Below are 20,310 nucleotides of genomic sequence, written 5' to 3'. Positions count from 1 at the left end.
TAACATTTACCACAACAAATAAAGTTCTTAGATTATTTATAAAAATTTGGAAACGAAAAGGCTTTGTGATGACCACTGGTACTAATGTTGAAACACAGCACTTCCTTGGTTTTATTAAGATGGGTTGCCTTTTTATTCAGTGTTTGCTGGGTTAAAAATGGCCTATTCTTTTTTTTTTCCATTCCCAGTTTTCCTTAAAAAACTTAAGACTTTGAAAAAAAAAAGACTTAAGACTTGTTTTACTTTATAAGGTTCAGATTGTGAGTTCAGTTTATACAAGATCTTAAGATGTAGACGTCAAAGACTATGTTTAACAATTATGAGTAAATTAGAATTTTAATTTTGGATATTAAGTTTACAATGTATTATAAGACATTAGAAGTTTTAAAAACTACACTACTTTTCTCAAATACAGTAAGTCATAAGTTTCTTACATAGAGCCAACAGGTAGCTACCTAGATGAGAGATTGTTCTAGGTAATTTTTACCTCTGAAATCTAGCACAGAACACATTGCTTTCATTTAGGAGATTCATGAGGTAAAGAGTGGGCATGAACATGGCTTGTGTTTTAAAATAAAGCCTGTGGGACCGGGCCCAAAATAGAGCAATGGAGCTGGCTTGGCTTCTGAGTACTTTAGACTGGGGTGGTTAAGAGTTCTTGTCTTTGAGGTCATCTTCTATGAAAAACAGCGTAGCCATGAACAGCCAGAAAACCTTGTAGGTAAATGTCTATCAATTCAATTTTTGTATATCTAGGGATGACTTTTTAATATGAAGCAAGTGTTATTCCTAAGAATGCTAATGTGTAATCCAGATTCTGCTAAAGAAATTAAAAAAAAAATCAAAACAACTGTTAGTCTGTACTTTATTAGTCAGGAACACAATGTCTACATTTGTACTCACATAATATTATTCAGTCATTCCCAAGGGGCTGAGCCTTAACATTGCTTTCACAGAAGATTTTGACAGTTGCTAAACACCGATTCTGTGGCTAAGAAATTAGCCTCCTTGCCCAGTTTTCTAGAGTTATAAGATTGGCTTATTCTTCATTTATGTTTTTCCATTTGCTATTTCCCCCATTTTAATTTCAGAAAATCCTATAAAAATTTTCCTTAGTTTGGAACAGGTTGTCACTTTTTTCTCTAGAAAAACAGAGAAGTCTGTCAATGTTTCCTCTTCCATCAATGAATAACTGCTGTTGTTCTACGGAATTCTATTTCTTTTCTTTGATTAAGGTGATCTATTCGTGCAGTTTCATTTACTGTTTATATATCAGAGGTTTACAAATTTATATTTCTACCTTACATTTATGTCTTTCCCAAAAGACATGAGATTTTTTCTACTCTTTACATAAAACTGAGTTTATCACCTTTAACTCCAAACTTTGGTCTTCCTTTTTAAATAAATGACACCAGTTTTCCCCACTATTCAAAAGTAGAGGTTCCTATGAAACCTTTTATAAGCCAAAATGACTTAAAGCAAAGAAGCAATTACCATTTCACAAAAGTGAAAATCCTCTTTGAATGTCTTTTGTTAGCTAAAACAGGTACTAAGTCTTTTGTAAGAGCAGAGGAGCATAAAGCAAACTTTTGAATAATGTGGGGAACCTTTGCCATCAAATACTTAGCTGCTCAAACCATAAATGTAGGGGTTGTCTTCAACCTCTCTACCACTGCCCAACCTCTATCATTGTGACAGGAGTTTTGTATCCTTCCCTGTACATGTAAAAGTATATACTTGAATTCCAGTATAATTCCAGCATGAAATAAAGTTCAGTGCAGTGAAGATACACTTTTTACCCATGTTAGGTCAACAAGATGTGCAACTGGGTTTTCAGAGATATTGATATCCCATTTTACAGCCAACCAAATATTTGCATTTTCTACTTGCTGAGCCAGGTCTAAATTGAGAGACCAAAGTCATAAAAGAGGCACATAAAAATGCATATCTGGGCTTGAATAAGAATATATAATTTCAAATAAAGCTATATCCTTCTCTGTATAAAGTTTTCCATGAAATGAGTCTAGATAAATGGAATACATTCTGTGGACTGTTAAATGGTCAATTATTCTCTTTCTCCCAAACCCCTAATGCTGGCTGTGGAGCTGATTATCTCATCATTTTATATAACACTAGCTGTGAAAATAACTGTAGACTGAAAGCTATAGAAGATTAAGGAGCTATGTATGATTGTTTTATGAGGTAGAAATTTGAAGTTTATCTAGCTATTAACCTGATGTAAAGTACTGGTATTTGAAATAGGCAGATCATTATCTGTTTGTTGTAAATATTGTTATGCATGTTATTTAATGAATTATACTATGCTTTTAAAAGAAAATCACAAAGCAGAGGTTGTAGAAGTTAGACAATTTTCAATTATGAGTGAAGAACAAATTGATACGGATTTTATTATGGTGGTATTATCTGTTATATATCTTCCTTTAAGAAATTATTTATACTCTTATAATAGGAATCTATTTCTTGATTTAATTTGTATAAGAAGTTATTGTCTTTGACCATATAATATGCTGTAAAACCTCTCATTTCCATCTTGCCAGACTTCATTTTTAGCTTACATAAAGAATGCTATTTTGGTTTCAATATAATTTCTGTTTCTAGCAACTTACTGCTCACTTCCTATTTATTTCTTTCTTACCCATGAAAATACAAGTACATCATCATAATGCCTAACTGGAGGACATAGTAGCCAAAGGATTCTCTTTCCTGTCTTCAGAAGTACAGAAAACTAGACAGTCTAGAATTAGGATTTTATTTAACTTTCTCATGGTAATAAAGCTAGTGGGTGCCCAAGCCATCCCTCCCTCACCCTCCACAGGCTGATTCTCCTGCGCTGCTTCCCAGAGCCTGTGAAAAGGTTTGGAAGATGCAAGGCATTGTTGTCAACAAGGGTTATCGACCACCCAGTACCATCTTTATGTTAGCAAGCACACTGGATATGCACAGAGCCTCTTCTTTGCTGAGTCAGTTTCTGTGCCAATGTCACTTCATCACAGAGGCCTTTTCTGACTACCTTGCGTGAAATAACCTCTTACCCCCTTATATTCCCCTCTTCCCTTACTATCTCTTTGCTACAGTTGTGTTTACTTGAAATTATCTCATATGATGTATTTTTACTTATCTGTCTTCCTCAAGTGGAATGTAAATTCCGTAAGGGCCAGAATTACATTTAACAATTAGTGGAGCTGTAGTGCCAGTGCCTAGAACAGTGCTCGCCCATAGCAGGCATTCAGGAAATATTTGAAACATTGAATTCATTGAGTGATTGCTAGAAACCAGCTACTTGCTGAGTTTTTATATGCATTATATCATTTAACCCTTACATATTATTATGGAGTATTATAATTACCCCATACAAGATTAGTGTTGTTTTTAACCTCATATTTGTTATGAATGAGGAGCTAAAGCTTAAAATCATAAATAATTCACGCAAGATAACACAATAGGTAAGACGCAGAGCCGAGACGGGAGTCTCTGTTCCTATCTACTGTTTCTGTGCACTGTAGAGCCTAGACTTCAGAGACTAGATTAAACAAGGGTCGGTTAAAGGAAAAGGAAATATCTTTGATTCCATAAAATATTAAGTTGAAAAAGACTGTAACATATAAAAAAATGTACCATAAGTCTTTATGAAAGAAAATCAATAAACAGTAATATTAGGTGCCAGAACTAGGATTTGAGGTAAAATATATAGGGCTTGGTAAAATTTAGTTAAGAAAGACACCTAGTTCAACTTTAACATTTAAATGGTGACTTGAAAGTTTATTTGCCTTGTTAAGTTTGATATTTCTTCAGATTTAGCTGTTTTTTAAAAAGAAATTTCTTCCAGAATGGAAATTAAAGTTCATGAATAAATTCAGGTGAGTTAGGCAATGAGCCATTAAGTTGAACTTCAGACAAATGATTTGCCTGCCAGCTTAAATCGTGTACTTATGGCTTTTCATCAGAATTTGGTGCGGGACAGCAGAACAGTAGAGGCAAATTTTTGCAGAAAATAAGTCTTTCTGCAACAGACCGGTCTGAGGCAACTTTCACCAAATCTCTGTTATGTCCCGCACCAGATCTATATTATGTCAGAGTGCAGTAAATGCTATGAAAATGAAGCCTGTCAAAAAGATGATGATCTGAGTGTATGGATAAGGTCAAGGGTTAGGTAGTGTGTATATGTGCATATATGTGTGTGTATATGTGTGTACATAGGAGTAGCTACTTTTTTAAAACATGTGAACCAAGTAAGGCTCCTAATGAATTTTGAAGAGAAATGCGAACCAAACCAAGGACTTTCCTGTATGGTTATATGCAGGAGTAATAGTAAAAACCTTTAACAGCACAGCATGATTACTGGCCTATGGGAACAGATGTCAACTCTAGACCGCTAGAGCCATGTTGGCATTTATTGACTGAGTAGCTTCCTTGAGTGTCTGGGGAAAGAGTGTTCCTTGGTGTAACTGAGGAGCTGTAGGAGCTAGTGAGGCAGGAACAGCATGGCTGAATGGAAGAGTGATTGGAGGTGAACACAGATTTAGATTAATTTAATAACAAATATGCATTATCTTAAAAGGTCAGTTGTTTGTACTTTAAGAAATTCACTTCATTCAAGTAGAAGCTCAGTATAAAATTTTACAAGTTTTCATAGTGAATCTCTTTAAAACAAAAGATTAATATTCAGTAGTGCTAGTCAATTTAATTTCCAGGAACATTTTTGTAGCAATATGGCCATCTGGATAAATTAGAATAAAACCCATGTTTTGATTTCTAAGAACTTTTCTCTCCAGCCCATTGCTGTTTTTTAAATTTCTGTTTTGCTTGGTTTTGGGTTTTTTTTTTTTCCTCCTGTGCCACCAGGCAGTTCATTCAGTTCTGACTCTTCCTGGTGATGACTCAGATCCCATAGGTTCAGGGCTCATTTCTACAAGACTGCCCCCCAAACTGCCCAACTTCACATGCCAGTCTTAAATCCAGGTTGTCACTTGTGCTTCTGACCTACTGGTGATAGATGTGAAGTCCCAACAACCCCCTCTTTAGGTTCAGTTAATTTGCTAGAGTCCCTCACAGAACTCAGAAAAACATTCTCATAGTAGATGACCAGATTAATATGAAAGGACATAACTCAGGAACAGCCAGATGTTAGAGATGCATAAGACAAGGTACGAGGAAAAGGGAATGGTACTTTCTTGATTTCTAAGGGTACAACTGAAGAAGTTCAAAATATAAGTGAGATTCAGTGAGGTGGAGTCCAGAGCCAGTGACCAAGAAAGAATTCTTGAGACGTCTTTGGTGCAAAATGGTGGTTTATTAAAGCACCAGAACAGGACCCGTGGGCAGAAAGAGCTACTGCCTATAATCCTGAGGAGGGGCTGATTATATACTCAGGAGTTGGGGGAGGTGAGGACAATGAGGGTGTTCAGAAGGGCTGTCGTATGTTAAAGACTGTTAAGATACTGGAGGCCTGGTTATTGTTGAGCCAAGGCGGTTTTTCCCTCTGATGAGGCACGAACATGAAGACAGTTGGTGGAATGTCACATTCCTACTATCACACATCCTTGTCAATGAACTTTAGAGTTAGAACAAATTCAACTTATTTACATTTCCTTCCACCTCAGCCTCCCTCAGTTTTATGGAGGGGAAGGTAATCTTAGGGCTTCAGGAACTGAGTTACGGGTTTCTGGAAGTTACGCTATTGTAAATCACTAGGACATTTGTAAACTGAGGGAGACTCTTGTCTTGCATGACTGTGATCTCTATTAGTTTACCGTTTGTTTTTCCTGTAGGGCAGCCAGGAGTTCCTGAGGAATGTCACACATGTCACATGGGGGGCGGGGGATGCAAGGTGTAGGGTGCTAGCTTCTGCTTTGTCCTTAGCTAGCCTTTTGCTCCTTCATCACAACTGTTCCCAAATTTCCACACTATTACCAACTTGGAAGTTCTCCCTACCCTGTCTTTCTGGGTTTATGTGGAGGCTTTATTACATAGGCACGATTAATTAAATCATTGAGCACTGGGACATGAACTCAATCTCCAGCCTCTCTTCTCTTCCTGGAGGTCAATGGGGTGGGACTGAAAACCCCAACTCTCAAATCACAAGGTTAGTTTTCAGGCAACTAGCCCTACCCTTAGGTTACCTAGAAGCTAGCCAACTATCATCTTTAACATTACAAAAGACACCTTTATGGCCTTCAGCACTTAGAAACTTCCAAATGTTTCTTTGTGCCAGAAATGGAGACAAAGACAAAATACAATTTCTTACTATAAATCATAATAACACACTCAGTAATATTATTTTAGGAGGCATCTAGCTAGCTGTGCTTTTGCAGTTAATCCTCTCATGCTGTTAATTTGTATGGGATTTTTAAGATTTGAAGATAAATAGGTGATTTTTTTTTTCTCTTGAAAGTGAGATATAGCATGTCAAATTAGATTGCCAGTTATGGAAACCACAGTTTTGGGGGAAAAAGCATAACAAATAACATGGAGGACATGGGAAGATGAAGAGGAGAAGGGAGTTGAGGGAAATTGGAAGCGGAGGAGAACCATGAGAGACTATGGCCACTGAAAAACAACCTGAGGGTTTTGAAGGGGGGGGTAGGTTGGGGGAACCAGGTGGTGGGTATTGGGGAGGGCACGTATTGTATGGAGCACTGGGTGTGGTGCAAAAACAATGAATACTGTTACACTGAAAAGAAATTTAAAAAAATTAAAAAAGTTCTGGTATAGAATGCTTGCTGTTAAGATTCCTATTTAATTGCCTCTTTTAGATCAGTTATTAGGTCTATTGAGAGTGGAAGAACACAAAAAATTACAAAATGCCCTCCTCAGGATAAATTCATCAAGAATACATAAATCTCCATGTGGACTTCTGAATTGAGCAGAAGGAATCCAATTTTAAATAGTAATATTTTACCGCTCCCAACCATGTGATCTGGGGCAAATCAACTGCTTATAGTAACCCTACTTGGTTGTTGTAAACGTCATGCAAGAAAATCTCTGTGGCTATATGTTGGAAACCATAAAATACCATGTTCTTACTTCTTTAAAAACTTTTTCACATGACAAATAAATCACAACAGAGGGCAAATTTGGAAGACTTTAAATTATGAAGGAAGAGAATAAGACATTTATTGAGTCCATAGTCTGTTGACAACACTCTACTTTTATTATTTTATTAAATCTTTTCAACAACTGTGAATTGAGTATTATTATCCCCATTATTAGGTGAGGAAAGTCAGAGATTACAATTTACCCTAAATCATATTTCTTGTAAATTTTTGAGGTGTGTCCTGAAACTTACTCAGTTCTGTTTATAATCTTTTTACTATAGCCTCTCCAACATAAATTATAGTCTACTGTCTCAGTCATGTCAGTAGTTTAGCAAAAAAATGTTTTCTATAGTCCAATATTCTAGCACTAGGAAATAACAGTGAACTTGACAGTCATCCTTTATGAAAATTAGTCCAGCAGGAACTATATAGCATGTTGTGCTAAGGGAAATACAGGAAAATATTGAAATATTCAGCCTTCATTTAACATAGTCTGTGAAGTCAAATTAAACTTGGATTTTAGGCTTGATCCATTTAATAAAATAAAAGAACCCTGTTGTAGCACATGTAACATGTAGACTGACTTTCAGTTTCTTATTTCAAACTTTACTAGCAGTTATTTTGAGGTAGAGCAATGTTGGACTCAAAATTAATAGGCCCTGGAGACCACTAATGTTCTTTAAATGACCTCTCAAGAGTATGTTATACATAAGCCTACCTCATACTTTCTTAAATATTATGATTTTTTTCAGTCTAAGGAGCTAGGCTTTTCAGTAATCATTCCATATATTTCTTATTTACCTTGTAAATATTTTAGGGATGATGGGAATAGGTAGATGAGTCCCAAGAGGTTAAAAGATTAACTCATTGGAATTTTTTTAAATGCAGGTAGAAGAGCAGGATTTGGTATTTATAGCACAAACATTGCCCAAAGTATGTCATGTCATCACTTTAAAGTACTCGTGAGCCCTTTCTATGTGCATGACTCAAAGAAGCATGTAGAAACATATAAGAAAATGTATAAGAGGATTTCTGGCATGAACATGGTTGCATGACTTAGCGTTTTTTACTGTTGCCTACTGGAAACCATAGCAAAAAGAACATCAAAAGTAAAATATCCATTAACTGTATTTTTCATGAAACTAAGAACCATATAGAATTCACCAACTTTAAAATACATATCATGGTAGCCAACCTTAGACTGGGCAGAAGTTTTATAGCACAAAATTAAGACATGATCAGATAGCCCAGCTGCCATAGATCTTACCAAGCTCCAGCAAAAATACATTTTGAAAGAGGAATTTACCCCAGAGTTCTCAGGCTATATTCATTGCTTGCATCAATGAATGTGGAAAATGGGTGGGGAAAATAAAATTTTACATATAACTTAAGTGATGCAGCCAAAGCTGCACTTGGAAGAAATTTTAGAGCCTTAAATACTTGTATCATAAGACAAAAAGTGAAATAATTGAGTGAAGCATGTAACTCCAAAAATTAGGAAAAACAAATCCACAATAAATTAAAGAAAGCAGAAAGAAGGAATTATTAAGATAAAAGCATAAAGAGATGAATGAGAAGAAGAGAAAACAATATTTGTATTTATATAATAATTGCTTTTAAAATGATCAATACATAATTAAGAACACTTGTCAATTTAACCAGGAAAAACCTATATACCGCAGAAGTACCAGTCTCTTTAATAAACAAAGAGCCTCTAAAACTTGTTTAAAAAGAGAGAGAGAGACAACCAAATAGAAAAATTGGCAACGGGCATGAGGTGATAGTTCAAAAAACAAATATACAAATGGCTTTTAAAGATACTGTAGTTTGGGGCACCTGGGTGGCTCAGTGGGTTGGGGCCTCTGCCTTCAGCTCAGGTCATGATCCCGGGGACCTGGGATCGAGCCCCACATTGGGCTCTCTGCTTAGCGGAGATCCTGCTTCCCCTTCTCTCTCTGGCTGCCTCTCTATCTACTTCTGATCTCTCTCTCTGTCAAATAAATAAATAAAATCTTAAAAAAAAAAAAGATACGGTAGTTAATTGCTTCACTTGGTGGAATAAATGGAGATTAAAACTATAATGAGATACCATTTTTTCACCTATTACATTAGCGTGAATTCACAGTTTAGTAATTCACTTTCTTGGCAAAGATGTGCAGAAAAGGCTCTTAGATACTTTGCTAATGAGAGTATAAATTAGAAGAATCTCTGTAGATGGCAAATTGGCAAAAATCCTTCAGAATTATAAAATGTATGTGCTTTTGACTTAGCATTAACAATTCTGTAATCCTTTCTTTAATTGTATTTGTGTACATCTGAACAGATATCAATACAGTATTAGTCACTGCAGCATTGTTTGTAATATTAGGAGATGAAAAATAGTTGAAATGTTCATCAGTAGGTATCTAGTTAAATCAACTATGGTATCTTATCCAATGGAGTATTATAAATGAGGAAGCTTTCTATGTACTCGCTAGAGACAGCTCCAAGGTGCACTGTTAATAAAAGAAACTAAACTATAAGGCAGAGTTTATGTTGTGTTGTCTTTTGTATAAAAAGTGCAAGGAGTATAAGATTATGTATCTGAATTTGCTTTTTTAATGATAAGGAAGCTTTTTATATACTCAGGATGCTACAACTAATGATGATGATGTCTAACAGAGGATACATGTTTTGGTGGGTTTGAAATCAGCAGCAGTGATTTAAGGGAAACTTTTTACCATTTACATTTATTTTATTTTCCTGTTTATATTTTATTTTTTGAAAACATTGTGAATCTTTTTTTTTTTTTAAGATTTTATTTATTTATTTGACAGAGAGAGATCATAAGTAGACGGAGAGAGAGGCAGGCAGAGAGAGAGAGAGGGAAGCAGGCTCCCTGCTGAGCAGAGAGCCTGATGTGGGACTCGATCCCAGGACCCTGAGATCATGACCTGAGCCGAAGGCAGCGGCTTAACCCACTGAGCCACCCAGGCGCCCCATTGTGAATCTTTTATCCATTTAAAACTTAAATTAAAAAAATATTTGAAACTGTGGTTCCTGCTCTGAAACAGTTACAGTTTTTCAGAGAGGTGCTTTATTGAAAAATTATTGTTATAAGGATAAAACAGTCATGTTATATGTTGTTAAAGTAGAAACAATTTATAAAATATTGTAATGGTATTAACTCATTTTTAAATAATGAAATAGACATACACAGAGAAAAATGTGTGTGTATACATACACAAAAAAGTTGAACGACAGTACTCCAGAATATTATGATTATCTCCAGTTAGAGGAGTTATGGGTAATTTTTTTTTTTTTGCTTAAGTTTGGTTTTTAGATTTCTTTCATTGAACATGTTATTAATTTGCTAACATTGAAATTTTTCTGAAATAAAATTATATAATAATGCTTAGTAAAACACTAAAGCAGTGTTTTATGACTTTTTTCCCCACAATGCATAGAAAGAAATTGTATTTTATATTGAGACCCCGGACACACAGAATTTTAAGTGCAGATATGTATGTGTGTCTATGCCTGAATCAAATTTTATAAAACAACTTTTTTATGTTTCTTATATGCGATGATTTCTATTATCTTTTTTAAAAGTCTACATTCAAAAAAATGTTTATGAAACTCAATTTGAAAAATATTCATAAAAGGTTTTTTAAAAAAACTATAAAATAGATTTTTAAAGTACTGGTTTGGAAAAAGAACAAATGGTCTGAAAATGGTTCACACAGGAAGGTAGACTTTGAAGTAGGTCTTAAGGATAGGCAAAAGGAGTAGGGAAATTTTTTTGTGGTTATGGTAAGGGAATAATCTAAGGGGAAATAATGGCAAGGGAATAATCCAGAACATGGGACTTGTTTTAAGGAAGTCAAGATCAGTTTGATGGAAGTAGATGATTTAGAAAGGTGAGTAATCGCAAAAGTTTTGGCTAAAGTCAGATTTTTTTAAGACCATTGAATACCAAGATTGGGATTTATCTATGGAAAACGTCATTCCACTGCAGATATGTAAGCAAGGGATAAATGTGAACTAAGCATATCTAAAGAATAGTTGATGATATCACATACTCCATTAAAATGTTGAAGGCTGTCTACCTTCTTAATTGCTTGAAGAAGTTAAGGCATTTATTGGCACATTTAAAGAACAAATCAGTTTTCATTTTAACTATGTTTCAGAAAGAATGTGTATAGCCATAAACAAATTATAGTACAGTGAAAAATGTTAAAATAGAAATAGAAACAAATTATTAGTACCAGTGAAAAAATAAGTAATGGTGGACATTTAACAACAGTAAATAAAATACAAAATGCAGGCTCTTAAAGACTGTTTATAATTTCTGTGTTGAGCTTGAAATTTAGGTATAAATCATTATAGAAAAAGAGTTAACTTACTTCATGGTTAGAGAGGAGGAAGGATATTAATTTGCTTAAAGCAAAGTTTTACTACCAGTAAGTTCCAAAGGAAATTTCTGTCTTGGGATTTTAGATATAACAATGTCTTTAACAATATTTCTGCAAAAGTTTAGGAAGAGATTTCATTGGTTGTTGCTTTTAGTGTCCTTTAATAGCCAAAGGCATAATATAAAATATAATTTAATATAAAACATTCTGCATCAGCATTTTTTCTCTATTTTTAGTTTTTGCTGAATAGAATAGTAAAACTCTCTAGGATCTAGATTTATGATTAAAATATTAATAAAATTAGCATCAAATATATTAAAAAGTTTAATCAAGTTCCATAATACCAAAAGATTACACCTACGACATTTATAAATATCTCATCTTAATTGTATACCTGAACAATTTAACATTTAGCTAAGTTTGTGGAGAATCCACACAATGAGTTAAAAAAAAAAAAAAATCTTACCACGGAATGGGGTATTTCATTCACACTTTACCTGTACAAAAAAAAGTCCACAACATGTTGCCAATAATATTTATTTTATTTTGGAAATTATCAGTGCTAAATAATTGGATGGAGAATCACCATCTCTTTTAATGTCTTACTTTTCAAATCTTGAACTTAGATAGCGAGAACCTATTTGATGTTTTAAATGGACTAAGGTAGTGAAAGCAAGAAGTCTCTACCAAGAAAGAGACAAAGGCACTCTGACAGAGAGTATTTATGTTAGTACTTCTGTAATTGAAGTGGGAAAGAAGGGGTCAGTAGAATAGAAGGGGCAAGGAGTGGTAAGCTAAGGAGGAGGTAAGGTGAGTTGGTAAGAGGTAGAAAGACACCAGGAGAGGAGGATGCTGTCTGCCTCCAGGCTGGCTGGTCTCTTCAGCCACATCACCCCTCTTCTTCACAATTACTTTCCTCTTCTCTTGCCCCATAGCCTGGGGCCTGCAACAACTTCTGAAGTAGAAAACCTTTGATAATGATATGCGATTTCCATTTTCATTTTTTGTCAACTTTATAAGGCACAGATATTCATAAAGTAACCCATAAAAGTGTCCTCTTCCCCTACACTCACAGTGAACTTTGCAGTAGTTACCGTACTTACTTTATTCAGCTATTGTTCGTTTTTTCTGAGATCCCCGTTAGCTAATAAGCCCCTTAAGAGCAGTAAGGCAATCTTTATTCATTTTTATGCATCTCAGTGTCAGTTGCATAATTCAATAAATATTTGAAGTTATTTTTGAGAAAATCTGGACATTTAATAAATGTTTGATGTAGTATGTGGAAAGATATTATAACCAAGACTTTATATTCTATTTTAGAACAATTTTGACTTTTACTGTTTCCAAAGCGAAGCATGGTTGAGGCTTATGAATGAGATCTCTTTGGAAATAAGATATGTTATGTTTCATTTCCATTTGTACAATAGTTAATTTTCTACATTTTCATTTTCTTCTTCTGTGGTTTTGGTCTAGAAGTTACTTTTTCATGTGATTATCATGCTCTTAGCAAACTTTGTCACTATTTTTTAAGTACAGATGGAAGATATTTCTGGTGCACTTTTACTCGGCTTGTCTGTGTTTTATACTATTGTGAAATATCTTTGATTGGCTCCGTAAAATTCATTTGACACCTTGATGAGACTTATCTCTGATACCACTTTAAAGTGGTGAAGCAATCTTACCTAATATTTAGTATTCCTTATTTGCAAATTACTGTCTTGTATTAACCTATTTCAAAAGTGAAAATGAAATACAAGAACAGGCATTGCTTGTTTTCACTTTTTAAAAGAGCCATTTATCTTTCTTTACTGTGTTAACTAAATTAGTGTTCACCTTTTGCTACATTGTCCTTGAAGGGAACAATTTAATTGTGCCACAAAAGACTTGTCCCACATCCTACTTTACTTTACATAGACTAAATATGCATGCTAAGAATTTTAATGACTTCGAGATAATAGGATTTAAATTAGAAAGACCAAGGACATTAAAAAGATATCTGCAAGTGATTTTTTAAAATGGAATATCTCATTCATCTATAAGCCTTAGAGAAAATGTAACTTTTAAGTTTTTCCTTCTGTTATTTATGTAACAACTGCTATATATTAAAACTAGACCAAAAAATGAGGTCTTATAACAGAAATACCTATAGAGAGAAATTATCCTGTGGGACATCCTGAAACCTTGATTGGTGACTATTTAATGAGAAATAGAAGCAAGATCAGCAAAGTTCAGTTATTATTTCTTGTGTGTCTCATATTAATAAAGAACCTTCATGTTCAAATCATAGCCCTCATTGTTCTGTGGTTTACCATTACAGATATTTCCTAATGGTGGACTCAAGGGTTAAATGATGTAGCAATACTTTCTGGCAATGCTCTGTTCTCTTTGGAATAATAAATCTGTATCCTTTTTTGGTCCTGGAATCATTTCAGTTGGAGACCATAATAATCTTTTTTTTCCCCCTTTGGTGCAAAAGGGTGATTTTATTAAAGCACAGGGACAGGACCTATGGACAGAAAGAGCTGCTTGCTCTGGGATTATGGGGGAATGGCTGACTAGATACTTGGGAGTTGGGGGAGGTAAGGAAAAAGGGAGGTGTCCAAAAGGACTTTCATATATTAAAGAAAACTCTTGGGATACTGATGGCCTTACTATTGTCAGGCTAAGTCTGTTTTTCCCTCTAGCAAAGCATTAATGTTAAGATATAAGATATATACTCTGCCTATCTCAAGGATTTATCAAACTGCAGTTTAGAAGGAAACTTTATTTTATTTACATTACCTTCTGCCTTTTCTTTAGGGCAGCCAGGAGTGCCTGAGGACTGTAGCACATTCACACATATTCCACGGCTGGCTGTCAGGTGGAGGGTGGAGGGGGAGGGGGGTGTTGTGTGGTGTCAGCTTGTTCTTTGTCCTTGCTTTCCTTCGGCTGCCTCATCATTTCCCCCTTGAACAGTTTTGACCCCAAATCTTTAAGGTTGTTGAAGGTGGAAGGTCTTACCTTCTGTAACTTCTTCCTGCAGAATAGAGATATAGAGATGTCTCTCCCTATGGGTCAATATTGTTCAATAGGGGAATTTGTATATATAGGAGTTACCAAAGACAGATGCAGCCAATCCAAGGTAGACAACATATATGAGCCTCCTTGAATAGAAAGGATCATCTATCAGCTGGAAGTTATAGCAGTGAAGGAGTCTTGGCAACAGGCAGGGTTAGTACCAACAAAATAAGGTAAATAAGGTAAATATTATTATGAAAAGAGAAGTCTGAATAAAAGACCCTTGATAGTTGACCATAATTTTCATTAAGTCCAACAAGAGTTTTAACCAATCACTAAAGGAAAGAGAGATTGTTTAAAGCACCAGTTTGAGTAACTGTATCTTTTAAGAGTCTTGTTGCATTTTGGTGATATCTGGAATATGTACATAACATTCTGTTTTTATGTTAACATTTATTCCACATTGTGTAGCCATTTAATGCCATTTAATGCCATTCTATTTTATAGAACCACTTTACAAATTTGTGTTACTTCAGTATTTAATAGAGATATGCTATTTGAGTGTCATTAGGGCTTTGACTGTGTACTTTTTAAAAAATATTTTATTTATTTATCTGACACACAGAGAGAGATCACAAGTAGGCAGAGCAGCAGGCAGAGAGGGGGGAAGCAGGCTCCCTGAGCAGAGAGCCCTATGTGGGTCTCAATCCCAGGATCCCAAAATCAAGACTGGAGCTGAAGTCAGAGGCTTAACTCACTGAGCCACCCAGGTCCCCCTTGACTGTGTACTTATAAAGAGCTTCCATGTACTAAACAGGGAAAGAGGGAACAAAAATGGGTGTTAGGTGGCCAGCAACGAAACACAAAACATGTTTACTGTTGTTTTAAATTTGGAAGGTTGGCTGGGTTAGTAATGATTTTAATAAGGTGTCCAGCCATCCAGGCAAAATCCAGAGTACAGTGGCCTATCCAGCCCCGGGGATGCTGTGGACACAAGCATCTAATTCTAGACCTCCTTGACCTACACAGTCAGGATATCAAGGGCTATTCAGTTTTGGAGGGCCACCTTTTAAATTTGTGGGTGACTGCATGTCAAGCTTAATTAAAGGTGGTCACTGTATGCTTGACTAAAGCATTTATGCGCAATTTTACATCAGTAGAGGTGGCTTCTAGGATAAATATGACTAAGGAATAAAGTCATTAAGAAGCCCTCTTTGTTTGAGGTCTAGCCTGAACAATATTCTAATTTCAAGGAATCACTGGGAAGTGGGAGAAGACTTGTCTCAGGAGATAAGGCCATCCCCAAAGCATCATCCAATCCAGTCTTAGGGAAAGTGGGGTTATCCATTATCTCCACAGAATAACAGGCACTAAGATTGTCTATACATGAGCTGTTGTGGCAGTTTCTCTGAAGTTTACTGCAAGTTCTCCAGCATCAGTTTTTAGGATTAGGAAAAAAGACAGTTTTAGTTTTTAATGACTTTAAATCAAGAGAGTGGAAGAAGATTGGAAACCTTAGTTGGAAAGCCATAGTCAAATGTTTGAGGAAACTCGAAGAATTTAGGATCTGGTCTAGTTTATAATAAATAGTATTAAAATTTAGTATTTACAAAGATGTGTTATTGAAATATTGAAATATTTTCTCTATATAATAGTCCCATTTTTAATCAGAGATAGCCAACTTAAGACTAATATATTTGAAAAGCAAGTCCAGTTTTAACAAACTTGGCCCAATTATTTACATAGGCTCAGTAAGAACAGTGATTGGCAGTATTTTAAAATTTGCTTTGCTAGAACTTTTTTAAGGTATCTCTAGATTGAACTTTTAGTAGCCTCTCTAGGCCAGAAGCCAAGCCAAATACTTGGCCATCAGACGTGCCTGCAATACCTGTAGATTTGGATGAATTCCTCAAGTACCCTAAAGCATCCTGAGGTACCTCTAGGAAGTGACATTTTTTTACTCACCTAGTAGGGCTGCTGGGAACTCTATAAGCAAGGTATCAGGCCAACATTCCCAAGGGGCTTTATGGCTCTATGCTTCATAAGGTCATTCTTAGTTCCTTTAAGTTGTATGGTTATATCTGAGTCTATGCATGTCTCTCAAATATGATGTTCCAGTCCAAGCCTTGGTAAACCGTTGTTTCCAATGGTTACAGGGAGAACAGATTCTTATTGAACTTATGCAAATAGCTGTAATTGCCATGAAAGAAAGAGATTTTGAATTTTAGAGGGTTCAGGTAGAAAAGTTACATGCTTCAATTTATTCACAGCATGTTTTATCACATTTTTGTAAGTTATAAATATCTTGAGAGAACGTTTCCTTAATCTGGAAGAGCAAACATTAGAGAACCAGCAATGTTTCAAACAAGAGTCACAAAAACTATAATCATCTTTTTTAGTTCATTTATTTGCATGTTACTAATTTTTGTTTAGTTTGAATGCAGCTTTTTACTTAGTTCTAGAAACTTTTACCTGTTTTAAAGATATGAAAAAACATGTTATAATAATCATTTTAAAATGTCCTAATACTGGACTATGAGTCAGTAGAGTTTTTTGAATCTTCTCAGTAACTTTAAGAGACTCCTTCTCTGCTATTACAGCCTTGATTGTGGGATTTCTGGAAGGTCATCAGTGTTCATCTGAAATAAACAGGTCAAAATTTTCCAGGAATCCATAGGTTTTAAGCATGTCTGACTGGCCCTTTACTTGGCATTAAACAAATACATATTGAGCACCTATTATATGGTGGAAAACTAAGCACTGAAGATACTGTGATGACTGTGAAAATCTTTGTCCCAAAAGAAATTTGTCTGTACAAATTGGAATAGGGTTTCTCACCTCAATCATAATTCTTATTTACTTGTCTGTCTTCCCAATCAGACTAATTTCTTTTTTTTTTAATTAATTTATTTATTTGAGAGAGAAAGAAAGTGTGTAAATGGGAAGATAGGCAGAGGGAGAGAATCTCAAGCAAATTCCCCACTGAGTACTGAGCCCTACATGGGGGCTTGATCTTAATGACCCTGAGATCATGACCTGAGCCAAAATCAAGAGTCAGATGCTTAACCAACTGAGCCATCAAGATGCCCCCCAGACTTAAAAATCCCTTTCATTTTTCAGAATGTGATCTGCTGTTTCATACATTTTTTTTAAAGAAAAAAGGATTTTTTTTATTTATTTGACAGAGATCACAGGCAGGCAGAGAGGGAGGCAGTAGTGGGGTTGGGGATGGAGGATGTGGGCTCTTTGCTCAGCAGAGAGCCCACTGTGGGATGATCTCAGGACCCTGAGATCATGACCTGAGCTGAAGGCAGAGGCTTAACCCACTAAGCCACCCAGGTACCCCTGTTTCATATTTAAAAACAAAAACCAAAAAACAACATTAGTAATGCTGCTTTTTTTTACCCCTAGAATGTATTTTGAGCATCATTTCCTATTTAAAGTCTTTCTTCACTTCACTGGTTCAAGTTAGGTACTGTGCTTCCATAGAATTCTGCCACAAACCATGATTATATTACTTATTTTGTAATATTGAGGTTATTTTGTTTTATTTTATTTTTAAGTAGGCTCTACACCCACCATGGGGTTTGAACTCATGATCCCAAGAACAAGAATTGCATGCTTTACCAACTGAGCCAGCCAGATACCCCTATTTTTTATATACTTCTAGTTATATATCTGTGAAGTCAAGGACTATATTAATTTACTTTTGTCTTCCTTGTACTGGTTTAATGGTGGCACATAGAAGGTGCTCAATAATTAGAAGTTGAAAGAGTATTTTAAAGAACATAGGATGATATAAACTCACAGATGCAGTTGTGTAAAAAGTAAAAAAAAAAAATCTCAGTTTTAATAGGAATGTTATAATTAACAAAATGGAGGTGGTAATCTGGTCCTTATTCAGGGCATAGTGTAGGACCTAATGGCTTAGATTATAATTCTAGTATTCACCTTCAAGAAAGAGCAATAAAACTAGAAAAGATCCAAGTTGGGTGAATTATAGGGATTACTAATTTGGAAATGTGATATGACTACTAATAGTTCAGGAAACAATTATTGTTCAATGGTTCAGTGACTTCTTGTGTATGTCATCATTACATGGCTTATTTGTAGATATTAGAGTAAATTTCTAAGCTGGTAAGAATGTGGAAATTATTCTCAGCTACCATAGATCTTGTGAATCAAACTATTTCTTTAGGTCTTTGGAAAAGCCTAAATCATTAAATTGATGGATGGCAAGTTGCATTTCCTTTATTAACCCCTTAGAAATTCTACTTTGGAGTTAGAAGCAATTAAAGCAATGTTCTTCACTTACGGGTTTTCCCCAGTTATTTCCTGGAGGAACTGAGTAGGTGAGAAAGGCCGTTCAGAGTGACAGCTTGGCCCTTCCTCCACCAAATGTATCCTTCCTAGATTGTTTTTCTTATAAGATTTTAGGCAATATATTTGATAACTTTGAAACCCAATTTCTCTCTCTGTACTTACTTCATCTGCCTACCTTGTTGTGGTAAAGACAAGGTAATGAAAGCATTTTGTAAACTCTCAAGTACTTTTAAAATGTCAATTATTATCATATGTATGCAATGAAACTATGGCTTTCTGGGTTGGAAAGTATAAGATCTATTGACTTGGGAAAATGTGTTATCCACTAAGGTTTGGAAGCTTTAAAAAAAATCAAGATATCTGGATACTAGGTCATCTTTTTCATAATAGTACTAAGTTCCTTAATATCCATTAGGTTCCTGTTACAGAAATATAAGTTTGACCTAGATATATTAAACAGATATGCTTGCAATCTGGGACAAAAGACAGGGGAGACTCTATATCATTGTGTGGGTTAGAGATTGAACTAATGAGTTATACTGAATTCATTCTGAAAATAGAAATGAATTTAGGTATATATTGATAGTGAGCTCTCATTTAAAAAACTTTAAGCAAATAATGAAAAAGGATGTGGAAATCAAGTTATTAAAATGGAAAGTGGAATAATAACTGGAAAATGAACAATTTAGAAAGTTAGTGTTTGTAAGTTACAGCTTGAGAAACAGATGTATTTTGCATTTAAATATCAAGTCAAATTCAAGAGTTCAAGAAATGTTACACAGCATTGAGTAATGAAAAAGACACAATTTTAAAAAATCATTTATAAAAGAAATCCATATTGTAATATTCATTTCTTATCTAAGTATATCATTAAGTGTGATACACAATCATCATAATCCCTTTAATACTGGATACTATACAACATTAGTTCTCTCCATTTTTGTAGATGAATTAAAATATAATTTTAAGTTAAATGTAAAATTATATTTAGATAGATATATTAAAATATGAAATATAATTCATACTCCAGGCCAATGTTACTATGTCAGTTAAGTGGCCATGAAAGACACCATTTCCTGTTTGGATAAACTGTTGTAATTGTTCTGATTTCTCTATCTAATGGAAACCATCCAAGCCAAAATGCCACTTAAGATAATTTCTCCAGTGCCATTTCACATGAACTGTATAAACATATGACTTTTGATCCTGGATTTCCAAGTCAAGAACTAATGTATTTGAAATTAGTTGACTATTCAGGCTTGTTGGCTAGAACATAGGGTATATTTAGAAGTCATAATGAAGAAACAATGTTTGAGGGTATGGACCGAGTTTTTAAAAATGTGAATTTCTAGAAATTCTGCAAAAGATTAAACATTTAAAAATTATTATTATTATTATTATTTTTTTTTTTTAAGATTTTACTTACTTATTTGACAGAGAGAGACAACAGCAAGACAGGGAACGCAAGCAGGGGGAGTGGGAGAGGGAGAAGCAGGTTTCCTGCTGAGCAGAAAAGCCCGATGCACAGCTGGATCCCAGGA

The 20,310-nt window shown here is 34.9% G+C and overlaps 1 protein-coding gene and 1 long non-coding RNA gene across 6 annotated transcripts in view; both read left to right on the top strand.

The window, feature by feature from the left end:
* FER (FER tyrosine kinase) overlaps positions 1–20,310 on the top strand; it is a 468,361-nt gene that overhangs the window by 219,954 nt on the left and 228,097 nt on the right. The gene's annotated exons all lie outside the window — the stretch shown is intronic.
* On the top strand, positions 348–20,275 carry LOC116586063. The gene is made up of 3 exons (XR_004283875.1): positions 348–5,529; positions 6,518–6,520; positions 20,265–20,275. It is a non-coding gene; the product is annotated as an uncharacterized LOC116586063 (long non-coding RNA).

This window comes from Mustela erminea, chromosome 3, assembly GCF_009829155.1.
Source record: "Mustela erminea isolate mMusErm1 chromosome 3, mMusErm1.Pri, whole genome shotgun sequence".
NCBI lineage: Eukaryota > Metazoa > Chordata > Mammalia > Carnivora > Mustelidae > Mustela > Mustela erminea.
Note: the sequence above shows the minus strand (reverse complement) of the source record. Positions and strands in the feature narration are given on the sequence as shown.